We start from the raw sequence: 10,630 nt of genomic DNA, 5'->3' as shown, positions 1-10,630 counted from the left end.
GCGGAGGTTGCAGTGAGCCGAGATCATGCCACTGCGCTCTAGCCTGGGTGACAGAGCAAGACTCTGTCTGAAAAAAAAAAAAAGAAAAATTAGCCAGGCATGGTGGTGGCATGTGCCTGTAATCCCAGCTACTCCAGAGGCTGAGGCAGGAGAATCCTTTGAACCTGGGAGGCGGAGGTTGCACCATTGCACTCCAGCTTAGGCAATAAGAGCGAAACTCCATTCCCCCCTAAAAAAGTAGTGTGATAAGTTCATGCTGAGCCATTCAGCAGTCAATACAGTTGAAGGATGCAGAGCAGCTCCGCATTGATACATTGGCAAGATCAGGAAGAGCAAATGCACCACCCAGATCTAAATGTCTGCAGACCATTTCATACATACTCCTTTGGAAACATCACTCTGAAAAGATCTTGTCAGCTAAGGAAGAGAATGAGTACATATATAATCATAAGCACACACTGATCTTGACTTTATTTAAAAATTAAACAACATGGTGGCAACATTGATATGTAAATTTCTAAAATGTTGCAACTTAGGTTTAGTTGGCAAAGACCACATTTAGAAATAAGGATGAGCTTAGTCTTCCAGGCAGAAATCAGATACACTTAACTGTACAAAAATAATAGTTTCCTATTGTTTGAAAATACCAGTTTAAGATTGTAAAAATGCATAGATCTTTAATAAAAGAATTGGCTGTGTAAGAGTTCTCCCCTTTCACCGTATTCCTTTTTATTTCAAATGCTAGTTATTGGTTATGCTGTACGATTTAACGATTACAACAAGAAAAGGCAACCATTTGGGGAAGAGGCAGATAAAGAGAAAAGGAATGTATGTAAGTCATTTTTTTAAGGTACAATAAGTTTAATCGTGTTTTAGGAAGACAAGATAAAAATTATTTAAAGACAGCTTGGTTCTCACTGAATGAAAACAGTAGACTAAATACTGAGTTCTTTTCTGTGAATCTAGTCATCGATGCCTTGGTCGCCATATTGGTAATCTCCAGGGCAGTCACCTTGGTACTCGCCATGTTAGTCATCTGGTTATTCTGTGTGATAATCACTATCACTGATTTTCAAACCATTTGTTTCTGTTGTGAATGATAAAGCAGCATGTGTGCTGCTTTATGATAGAGCAGCACAGTATTTGCGACCATATACTTGTCCCCCAAGCCCATGCACACCCATTCTTTTCTGGGAAGTGTGTTGGTACCCATCTGTAGAGAAATGGTCAAGTGGTCTACTGGGTGTAATGTTAGCTTCTGATAGTAGATGGCCCTTCTGGTGCCTGGTGCTGACATCCCCACCTGGCTGTCTGCTTTGTTAGTGCCCATCTGCAGACAAATTGTGGTCTGGTCAAAAGGTTTGTCAGTTTGCATTTTGGGATCATAAAGATGCCTGTAGTCCTACAAGTTGACATACCTGCCTGGCTAGCACTTTGTTGGTCCCCATCTGCAATCCAATTACAGTTTTGGCAGCTTTTAATTTTCCTTCATCCTAATGTCTTGTTTGTTTTTCTGCATATTTAACCCTGATGTCCATGGTTGTGTCCTTTTGTGTTTGCCAGACCTACTAGGGCCACCAGAGTAGCCTGAACCTGGATCATGTTTCCATCCTGAAAAGATCACTTACTTCAAATATGTCATGTCGCTTCATACCATAATCTTGAATCGCTTTAATAAAGTTGACAATATTCTCCGCTGAGGCCAGTTTAATGAGGACTCATTGACTTTCTTCACTGGGCCTGCCTGCAGCTTGTTGATGAGTTTGCAGAGGATGCCCTCCTTTAAACCCAGCTGGAAGTGGGTGCCAATGCTCCTGCCTGTCACCTCTGCTATCCAGTTGTGAAGATCTTCTGTTTGATAATCCTATTTGGAAGCAATCTTGATCTTGACTTTGGCCAAGAGCCGGTAGTAAGGGCCCTCGTTGAAATGAGTCATGATGGTTCGGGTGGTGGGAAGAGGCTGCCCTCGGGGGTCCTGGTCTCTCGCGCTTGGGTTCCAGGCTCCTGGCCGAAGGAGTGGCCGCCCAAGGATGCTTGGAGCTGGCTTTCCTGGATGGGGTGCCTGGAAACCTGGGTCCCACGGGGTTTACAGAGGTTCCAGGGCCGCTCCGGATCCTGCTGGCTGCCTCGCTCGCTGTCCGCACGGCGGCTCACTACAAATTCAACTTTTATTTTGCATAAAACACTTTTTTTCCCCGAGGGATGTAAAATAAAATATGCTTCCTAGTTACTTATTCTATGCATTAATCTGTGCAACAAGGGCAGTTGAGAGAATAGCAAAAACTGGCCAGAGGCTGCAAGCCAGCTCCGGGCTGCTCACGTGGCGGGGTCTGGTTTGCAAGAATTCCAGCTCAGGGGCTGGGAGGGCTAGGGGTGAGGTCTTCGGAAAGCTGGAGAAGAGGAGAGGTGCCAGAAGACGGAAGGGCAAATGTATTCTTAGTTTTCTTTAAAAGGGGGAGAAGGTAGAGTTTGCTAACTGATACCAGTGAGTTCATCACGTTATTCTTTCACCTAATTTTTAAAAATTGTATTCCACGTGTTTACCTGCTATTACTTTTTAACCAATCTAATGTGGTTGTGAGCACAGGGTCTGGGCAGGAGGCCTGTGTTGGACTTTCAGGCCCACTATGTATTGTCTGTGAGGCTGTGAGCAACGTGACACACTTGGCTCTTCAGTTTCTCTATTTGTAAAATGGGGATAATAATGTCCCCCACATAGGACTGTTGCAGGGATTCTGGGAATTAAGAGGAACATACCTGGCAGTGACTAGCACGTTGTAAGCCCTATACAATTATTCGTGGAGAAAATCCAGAGATTTTTATTGGATGTTTAGGTGTTCTCCCTGTTTTGTTTTTTTCTTTCTTTCTTTTTACTTTATTTTTTGGTAAGCATAATGTTCTGATGAACATTTGTTTACAAAAGTCTTTGAAGACATATCCAGTTATTTTCTTAAAATAAATTCTTAGCTATGAAAACATTTGGTGAAAAGGTATGTATAATTTTAAGACTTTTGAATTTTATTTCCAGACTAACAGAAAAGCTTTTTTTACTCTTCCTAGCAGTGAAACCGTAGGCATTTCCATTGGAAAAAATAATTATGTGTGTGTCCCAATTTGCTGAGATGTGGGGATGTGGAAATAGTATTTCACTGTTGTTTTAATTTGCATTTATTTGATTAGGGCTCTTTACTTGATTAATGGTTCAAGCTATTCTTGTGTAATTCTAGTCCAGCAAGCTAGCCACTCCCATTATTGCAGGCAGCTCTCTCATTTCTCTCGCTGGTGAATATAGATCACCAGTCCTTTCAACCATTTATCATAGGAAATAGTTTTCAGAATAGGTTGCCCTATTCTGAATGTGTTCTAGTTTGTCATTGTCCCTCTTAAAATATGGCTCCAGAATTGAACATGTGTGGTCAGACCAGCTGTTATGTGTGCCAAGGAATAGGACAGTTCAATTATAATGTGTTTTTCTTTGCAGAATCCATTAGTGTGCAGTTTCCTTTGAGTTTCTATTGAATCTTGCAGTGATTTAGAGTGGATTTAGGCCAGACTAGCTTTGACTAAAGGACTATTTTTAAAAATTGTGTTTTAAATGGCTTTTTCTCCTTTAACTATTTAATACTGTTCTAAGACCACACGGTGGAACTAGTGCCATTTGGACTCTGGATTCTCTACTTCCATTAGACTAACACTGGGTTCTATTAGCTACGTTAGCAGCCATCTTATGCTTTGCTTCCTGTAAAGTTGATGGTTAATAGAATGGATTCTTTCTATGTAAAATGATTGAGACATATATAAGAGGAACAGAGGTGTCTGGCTCTGATTCTGAGAGATTTAGTTCAGCCAATGAATAACCTTGGAAAGAGAGAATGGGAACCTTTTTAGTGTTGCTCTGATTGCTCTTCTGGTGCATCAAAGAGATATTAATACCACTGTTGTTTTAAAGCCTTTAAGAATGCACACACCCCATGTTAATTAATGTCCTCTGCTCATTCATTTTATTTGCCTGCAAAACTCAAGGATGAAGGTGGTGTACTTGTGAAATATTTTGAGAGACAATAAATATTGCACATTTATGTGTGAACCACATTTATATGTGACTCATGCATTCCATATGTTTTATTCCATTCATTCTAAAGTATGGAAGCTATTATGACCTTTGATGAGGCTAAATTTGAGTGTTATTGCTGGAACTGGGAAATGAAATTTACAGAATATTAGACCTAGAGGGGGCTGGTGAGAAGGTAGGAATTGTGAGCAGAGTGAAAGCTTTTTACTAAGTGAGGCATCTGATTTGATGCTGAGGACGAAGATTGTAAGAGTTGTCTAGCCTTGAAGTGGAGATGGAACACAAATGAAAGAGACAGCTCTTGCTGAGTCCAGTGGGGTCTGTTATGGAGGGGTGAGATGACATAAAGGCATCGGCAAACAAATTCAATTGGATGGGGTTCCCCATTCGTGGTCAACCCATGTCTGTCTCTATGGTTGAAGCTGTTGATTCGCTTGGTGGTTTTGTGATTTTATGAGATAATGCCTAACAGGTGTGAATCTAAAGTGAGGTAAATCAAAATATCTCTAGGATGGGGGACAAAAGAGGAATAGGCACAGAAGTGGAGAATTGTGATCTTAACCAGAGAATGAAACTCCTTATGCGAAGTGTGGTTGGGTTACTCTTACCTACTATACTCACAGTGATTCTTTAATAATGTGACATAATTTGAAAACCCTTATCAGTTTTACAGGTAAAAAATCTTAATCCAAATGGGGATTTGTAACCGTGTATAAAAATAAACTGATGTATGAACTAAAAAGAATTATACTTTCAACTTTAGGAGAAGACACAAATTTGCTTTTCATTAAATACTACACCAACCATGCTCTCTGGCTAAAATTTTCATAACATGGATTACCTTTTGCATTGCAAGTACATTTCCTGCTGTGTTTCACTGCATATTTTTCTAATATACACGGATGTTTTAAGCTTTTTGTTATACACAAAATATCTTACTCATAGAACACAATTGTTGTATTCAGCAATTGCAAATGCCATTTTGTTGGTGGAATTCTGAATATGACACATCAGCTTTCCCTAATTGCCCATGGAGTTCAAGAAAGTAGAATGGTTTCTACATCTTTATAGTGGCTTACCTGGATTTTGCAAACTCATAGATTCAAAATTATGAAATAATTTCGAATATGAAATATGAAATAAGTAAGGGATAGCAGAGGAAATATAAAATGAGTCTAATGTAATTGCCACAGCCGTTGAGACCCCCACTCCCTAGGAAGAAGCTTCTGGAGCACACTGCACCTTTCTATGGCATATCTGCTTGGAGATGCATGTCCTGATGTTGGGTTTGCCAGAACATTCTTTTAAGAGGAGCTAGCTTCCCTGCTGAACAGAGGCGTTAATTTTTCATGGACTTACACTGTGATGAGGAGCATAAAAAGAATGAGAGAGCTTTAGAAAAATAGTATTGAAACAAAATAAAGGAAGTTCTTCTCTGATTTACACAGAAAATGGAGACTGTTGTTGAAATTTTGCTTGTTAGCAGAGACGGAAGTTAAATACAGAACAATTTAATGGGATTAACTCTTTGATGTAAATTTCCTGGGAAGGGAAGAAAGGTTTTGCCAAGTATAGCCCATTTAGAATCTGACTAGATTCTACTTGAAGGCTGCAAATATCACATTTTCACTCTCACAGGCAATTCTGCTTGATAAAGAGTGGCTTGACCCAGGGTAGGTGACTTCAATGACCCGAGTTAAGTCACTGACCATGTGAACCTCTGATTCTCCACCTGTTAAACAAGGGAATCTTAAAAGCTTTCTCTGATTATAGAGTTATCCAAATCTACATCAAAAAGTTTTATCATACAGAACAGTATTTTTCACGTTAAATCTGGATTTGCTGCTGTTTTCATAGAAACAATACTAATATTCACTTTTTTCTTTCTGCTTCTTGATATTTAATCTTACATAAAAAACTGATTTTTTCCCCTGTGTTTCTTAATAGTTGCGTACCTAAAGTCAGCATATTATCCCAAATAACTCCTCAGTCTGTCAAGAACTATTTAATGTCAATTATCTAGAACTTGATCTGCAAATACATAAAAGTCAAAGCCACATTGGTTATTTTTGCCATCTGGCTTGCCTTTCAGTTTTTGGAGCACGGGAACACCAAGTTGAAGTGATTATGCTCCTCAGTTCATGATAAGTGATCCTCACTGGTCATGGCACTGAGGGCTGTGGTAGGGAGCTTCTAAGGTGGCCCCAGTGACCCCACTTCCTGGTTCTCATTCCCCCAAGTAATACTCTCCCCTTAAGTGTGGGCTGGACCTAGTGACTTGCTTCTAATAAATTGAATACAGCAAACATGAGACCATGGCTTCCAACTTGTACATACTATCTCCTGCTGAGTCACTTGCTCTGAGGAATCAAGTTGCTGTGCTGTGGGCTGCCCTATAAAGAGACTCGTATGGCAAGGAACCAACAGCCATGAAGAACTCGGGCCCTTAGTCCAACAGCCGACAAGGAACTAAATCCTGCTGTTGGTGAGCTTAACAATGGATCCTCAGATTGTCATCTGAACTTTCAGATGAGACTGCAGCCCAACCCTTGACTGGAGTCATCTGAGAGACCATGAGTCAGAAACATCTAGCTAAGCCGTGCCTGGATTCCTAACCCATACAAACTTTGAGATAATAAACATTTATTGTTGTAAAGCTACTACAGGCCAGGTGTGGTGACACATGCCTGTAATTTAGCACTTTGGGAGGTCAAGGTAGCAGGATCACTTGAAGCTGGGAGTTCAAGATCTGCCTAGGCAGCAAAGAGAGACCCCAATTCTACAAAAAATGCTACTGCATTTTAGGATAATTCATTATGCAGCAACAACCAGTATAAGTACTCAGATTTTAATTAATTATTTTTTTCATGCCTCAATCCTGCTAACATTCTTGTATCCCACTTAAGCACACGCTGTAATGTTTTTAATACTTTTCCTTAAATATATATTAATTGTTGGACAATTTGTAATGTCTTGTGTTTACATTCTTTATTCATATAAATGGCACTGTGTTATATATTTTATTCTGTGTTTTAACTTTTATTATTTCACTCCATGTTTTTGAGATTTATTCAAATTTCTTATCTAGATATAGCTTACTACTTTTGATTATTGCCTAACATTTCATCATAGGCATTTTACTCATCCATGTTCCAAGTAGGGGACACTTAGATAACCTCCAGGTACTTGTTGTTAGAAAACAATATTGTAATGAGCACAATCACATCTGTCCTCTTATGGATGTGCCTGTTCATATCTAGGAGTTGAGATTAATGGGAGAATGAGTTGAGTTTCATGCATAATTATGAATGCTTTTAGCATTTCTACTTAAATTGGCTTAAATAGTAAGAACCTAAATTGTCTCATGTAACAAGTGTTCTAGAGGAAGCATTAGTAGCTCAGTGGTACAACCAAAGACCAGGGTGAGTTTCATCTTTCTGCTCTACCATCCTCCATAAGTCAGTGTTATTTTTCCCACTGGCCACAAGATGATTGTAGCAGCTCTGAACATCACATACAGGCATGATCACAGCCAGTGTAGAAGAGGGTTATAGCTTCCCATGCATCTCTTTTTATTACAGAGGAAGAAAACTTTTGCCAGAAGTCCTTAGTGGATGCTTTCTTTGGTCCCATTGACTAGCATTTTATATATATATTATAAAAGAGACTGTGGAAGCAAGTGTCTGGAATTAAAGAGCTCCGTAGTGGAAGGCACCCTCTGCCAACAAGGAAAAATCAGAGAAGGCTGTGTAGAAGTTTCTATTACGTAATGTATATACTATTTCTAGTCATTAAATACTGACTGGATGCTGTATTAGTGTATCAGTCTGTCATTGTCAAAAGAACATTGTGAAATAAACTTCCTCAGAATTAAATGACTTAAAACACAGCAATTTATCATCAGTGATACATCCGTGGATTAGCTGGGTGTTTAGGCAGGCTTGGTTCTGGGTCAGGGGTCAGCTGGGTGTTTAGGTAGGCTTAGCTCTGGGTCAGGTTTAGGTTGGTTCAGGTCTGCTCCCTGCGTCTCTCTTCCTCCTTGGACTGGTGGACTTTGCTAGGGCATATTCTTCTCACGGCAATGGCAGAAGCACAAGCAATAAAGCCTAACCAAGCAACCACATTTTGAGTCTCTGCTCAAGTTACTTCTCTTAACATATTATTGCCCAAAACAAGTCACATGGCCAGGTTTTAAGTCCAGGAGCAGAGAAGTACACAGGGTTGTCTACCATGAGACCACATTGAGTCATATGGCCAAACCCAATCAGGAGAGGAAATATACTCCTCTGATGAAAGTGGCAGAGAAGTAGTGAATATATTTGAACAATAATCTCATATATCATAACCAGTATTCTCTCACACCAGCAGTGCAAGAACTTTTTGTATGCCAACATCATCACTAACATTTGGTGTTTACCAATGTTCACATTTTTGTCAACCAAATGGACACAAAGTTGTTTTAATTTACATATCTACAATTATTGTTGGATGAAGTTGAGTATTTCTTCATGTGTTTATTAACTATTTGGGCTCCTCCTCCTGTGAATTACCTATTATACTTTGGACATTTTTAAATTGAGCTTTCTATATATTTTTGTTAATTTATAGGAATTCCTTATATAGTGTTGATATTAACTTCCAATTTATTTTAGATATTGCATTCTCTTCTCCCATTCTGTCACCTATGTGTTAACCTTGTTTGTGATATTCTACATTGAATAGAAATCTTCAATTTTGTTGTAGTCAATTTTTTTTCACCTTGTGTTTTGGGGTGTTATTTAAAACTCTTTCCATGTATCCTAATGTCACAATATTAAAATATTTTATACTTATTTCATAGTTTCAATTTTCATATCTGGGTTTTAATCAATTTAGAATTGAATTTTTATATGCCATGAGGTAGATATTTGTCTTTATGTTGTGAAGTTTTCCTAACATCAGCTACTAAAAAGCTTCATCCTTTCCTCACTCATTCATAATGCCATCTCTGCTACAGAACAAATTCGCAAATTTTTTTGGGTTTGTTTCTGGGCTTCCTGTTCTGTTCTATTGATCTCTATCTTGGGCAATGTCAAGACCATATTTTTTTTCTTTTTAATTACTTAATCTTTGTTGTTTCTTAGTGTCTAGATAAGCAAGTTTCCTTGCTTTGTTCCTCCAGATAGCTTTCTAAATGAATTTGTCAAGTTCATACAAGATTCTGCCAGAATTTTGACTGGAATTGCATTTAATTTATAGATCGATTTGAGGAGAACTATTTTGTTGAAAGTGCATAAAGAGTGGTAAGTTTTTGAAGTTAATATATTGGATAAACTTCTCTGGGATGATTTAGATACTCTTTCTTAACTGTTTACAATAAGCCTGGGGTCTCTTAACATATTTGATTGGTATTACTACAATAGGAGAAAATATATGTCAGGAAATGTGTGTATGTGGGAATTTGGTGAGTTGTAGGTAGCAATCATTCTTTTACCATAACACCCACTCTTTTTTCCTTAAGGTTCTTCATTATAAACGCTAGTGCTTGTTCTATTCAGTGATTCATTTAGTTAGTCAAGGGCTAATACCACTTCTAGCTTTGTATTTAACATTCCTTGGAGCTATCTATATCTCTTCAAATTTGCCCAGTGTTGCATTTGTTCTGGCTAGGTTACCTAATTATCACCCAATGTTAATGAGACCAAGCTCATTAGAATGGTCTGTTTTGGAGTGTTTTAGCTTCCTTCGCACCCTGGCTAGCTGTCCTGCAAAGGTATGCTTTTGAGGACAAGGAAAGCCTAGAGAGAGTATACTTGAAAATGTTCAAACTCTTCACTGCTCCTGGAAAATACCCTAGTCATGCACTTGTTAATAGACTAATTTTCATATATAAAGGACAGGACCTGATCATTATTTGTAGCTCATTTAGGGTAGTTAATGAGGAGTAGCCTAATTAAGAGGCTGGAAAACGTACAGCACAAAGGTGGTCTTGAATTAGCTTACTCATCTTTGTCCGGAACGTCAGCTCATCTTTTTTTAACCTACCAAAAGGGAGTATGAAGGGATGACCCATTTGAATATTTAGCAACATGTTAAATCCAGTTCAGATTCCATATTGTAGGTTTAAAAAAACCCACTGTTTAAAGAGTTCATTTCTAACATATAATTCACTGAGAGGATAAACATGCCTTTCAATGTTCTATTTAAGATAAAAACTGTATTAAATGAGCCCAGAATTGTTAAACTTAGCTCTGTAAATGTTCAGCAATTTTATATTTTTCCTTTGCTTTGTCTGCATATCTCCTTTTTCTTTCCAACCTTGGTTGGGTTCTTTTTAAAGTTACTGTCTTTTAAATCACGTAATTTTGAGTAACAAGACAGCTAGGTGACATACTGCAATATTGAAATTGTTGAGTCAGGTCTTCTTCATCATTTCACAACTGTTAAAATTCCCACATTGGAAAATATGACTAATTCCCTCTAATTCTCAAAAGTCTTCTCCAGAGAAAAATCACATTTTGTGCTACTCAAATGCCATAGAAACAGCTCCCTCATGGCTCCTCAGTTAGCTCAGTGTGG

The 10,630-nt window shown here is 38.5% G+C and overlaps 1 pseudogene; it reads right to left on the bottom strand.

The window, feature by feature from the left end:
* Positions 1–962: 962 nt before the first annotated feature.
* Positions 963–1,936, bottom strand: LOC108537016 (calponin-3 pseudogene; annotated as a pseudogene).
* Positions 1,937–10,630: the final 8,694 nt, after the last annotated feature.

The sequence above is a fragment of the Rhinopithecus bieti genome, unplaced genomic scaffold (assembly GCF_001698545.2).
Source record: "Rhinopithecus bieti isolate Rb0 unplaced genomic scaffold, ASM169854v2 scaffold_14232, whole genome shotgun sequence".
Lineage (NCBI taxonomy): Eukaryota > Metazoa > Chordata > Mammalia > Primates > Cercopithecidae > Rhinopithecus > Rhinopithecus bieti.
The sequence above is the reverse complement of the archived record's forward strand: the minus strand, read 5'-3'. Positions and strand labels throughout refer to the sequence as shown.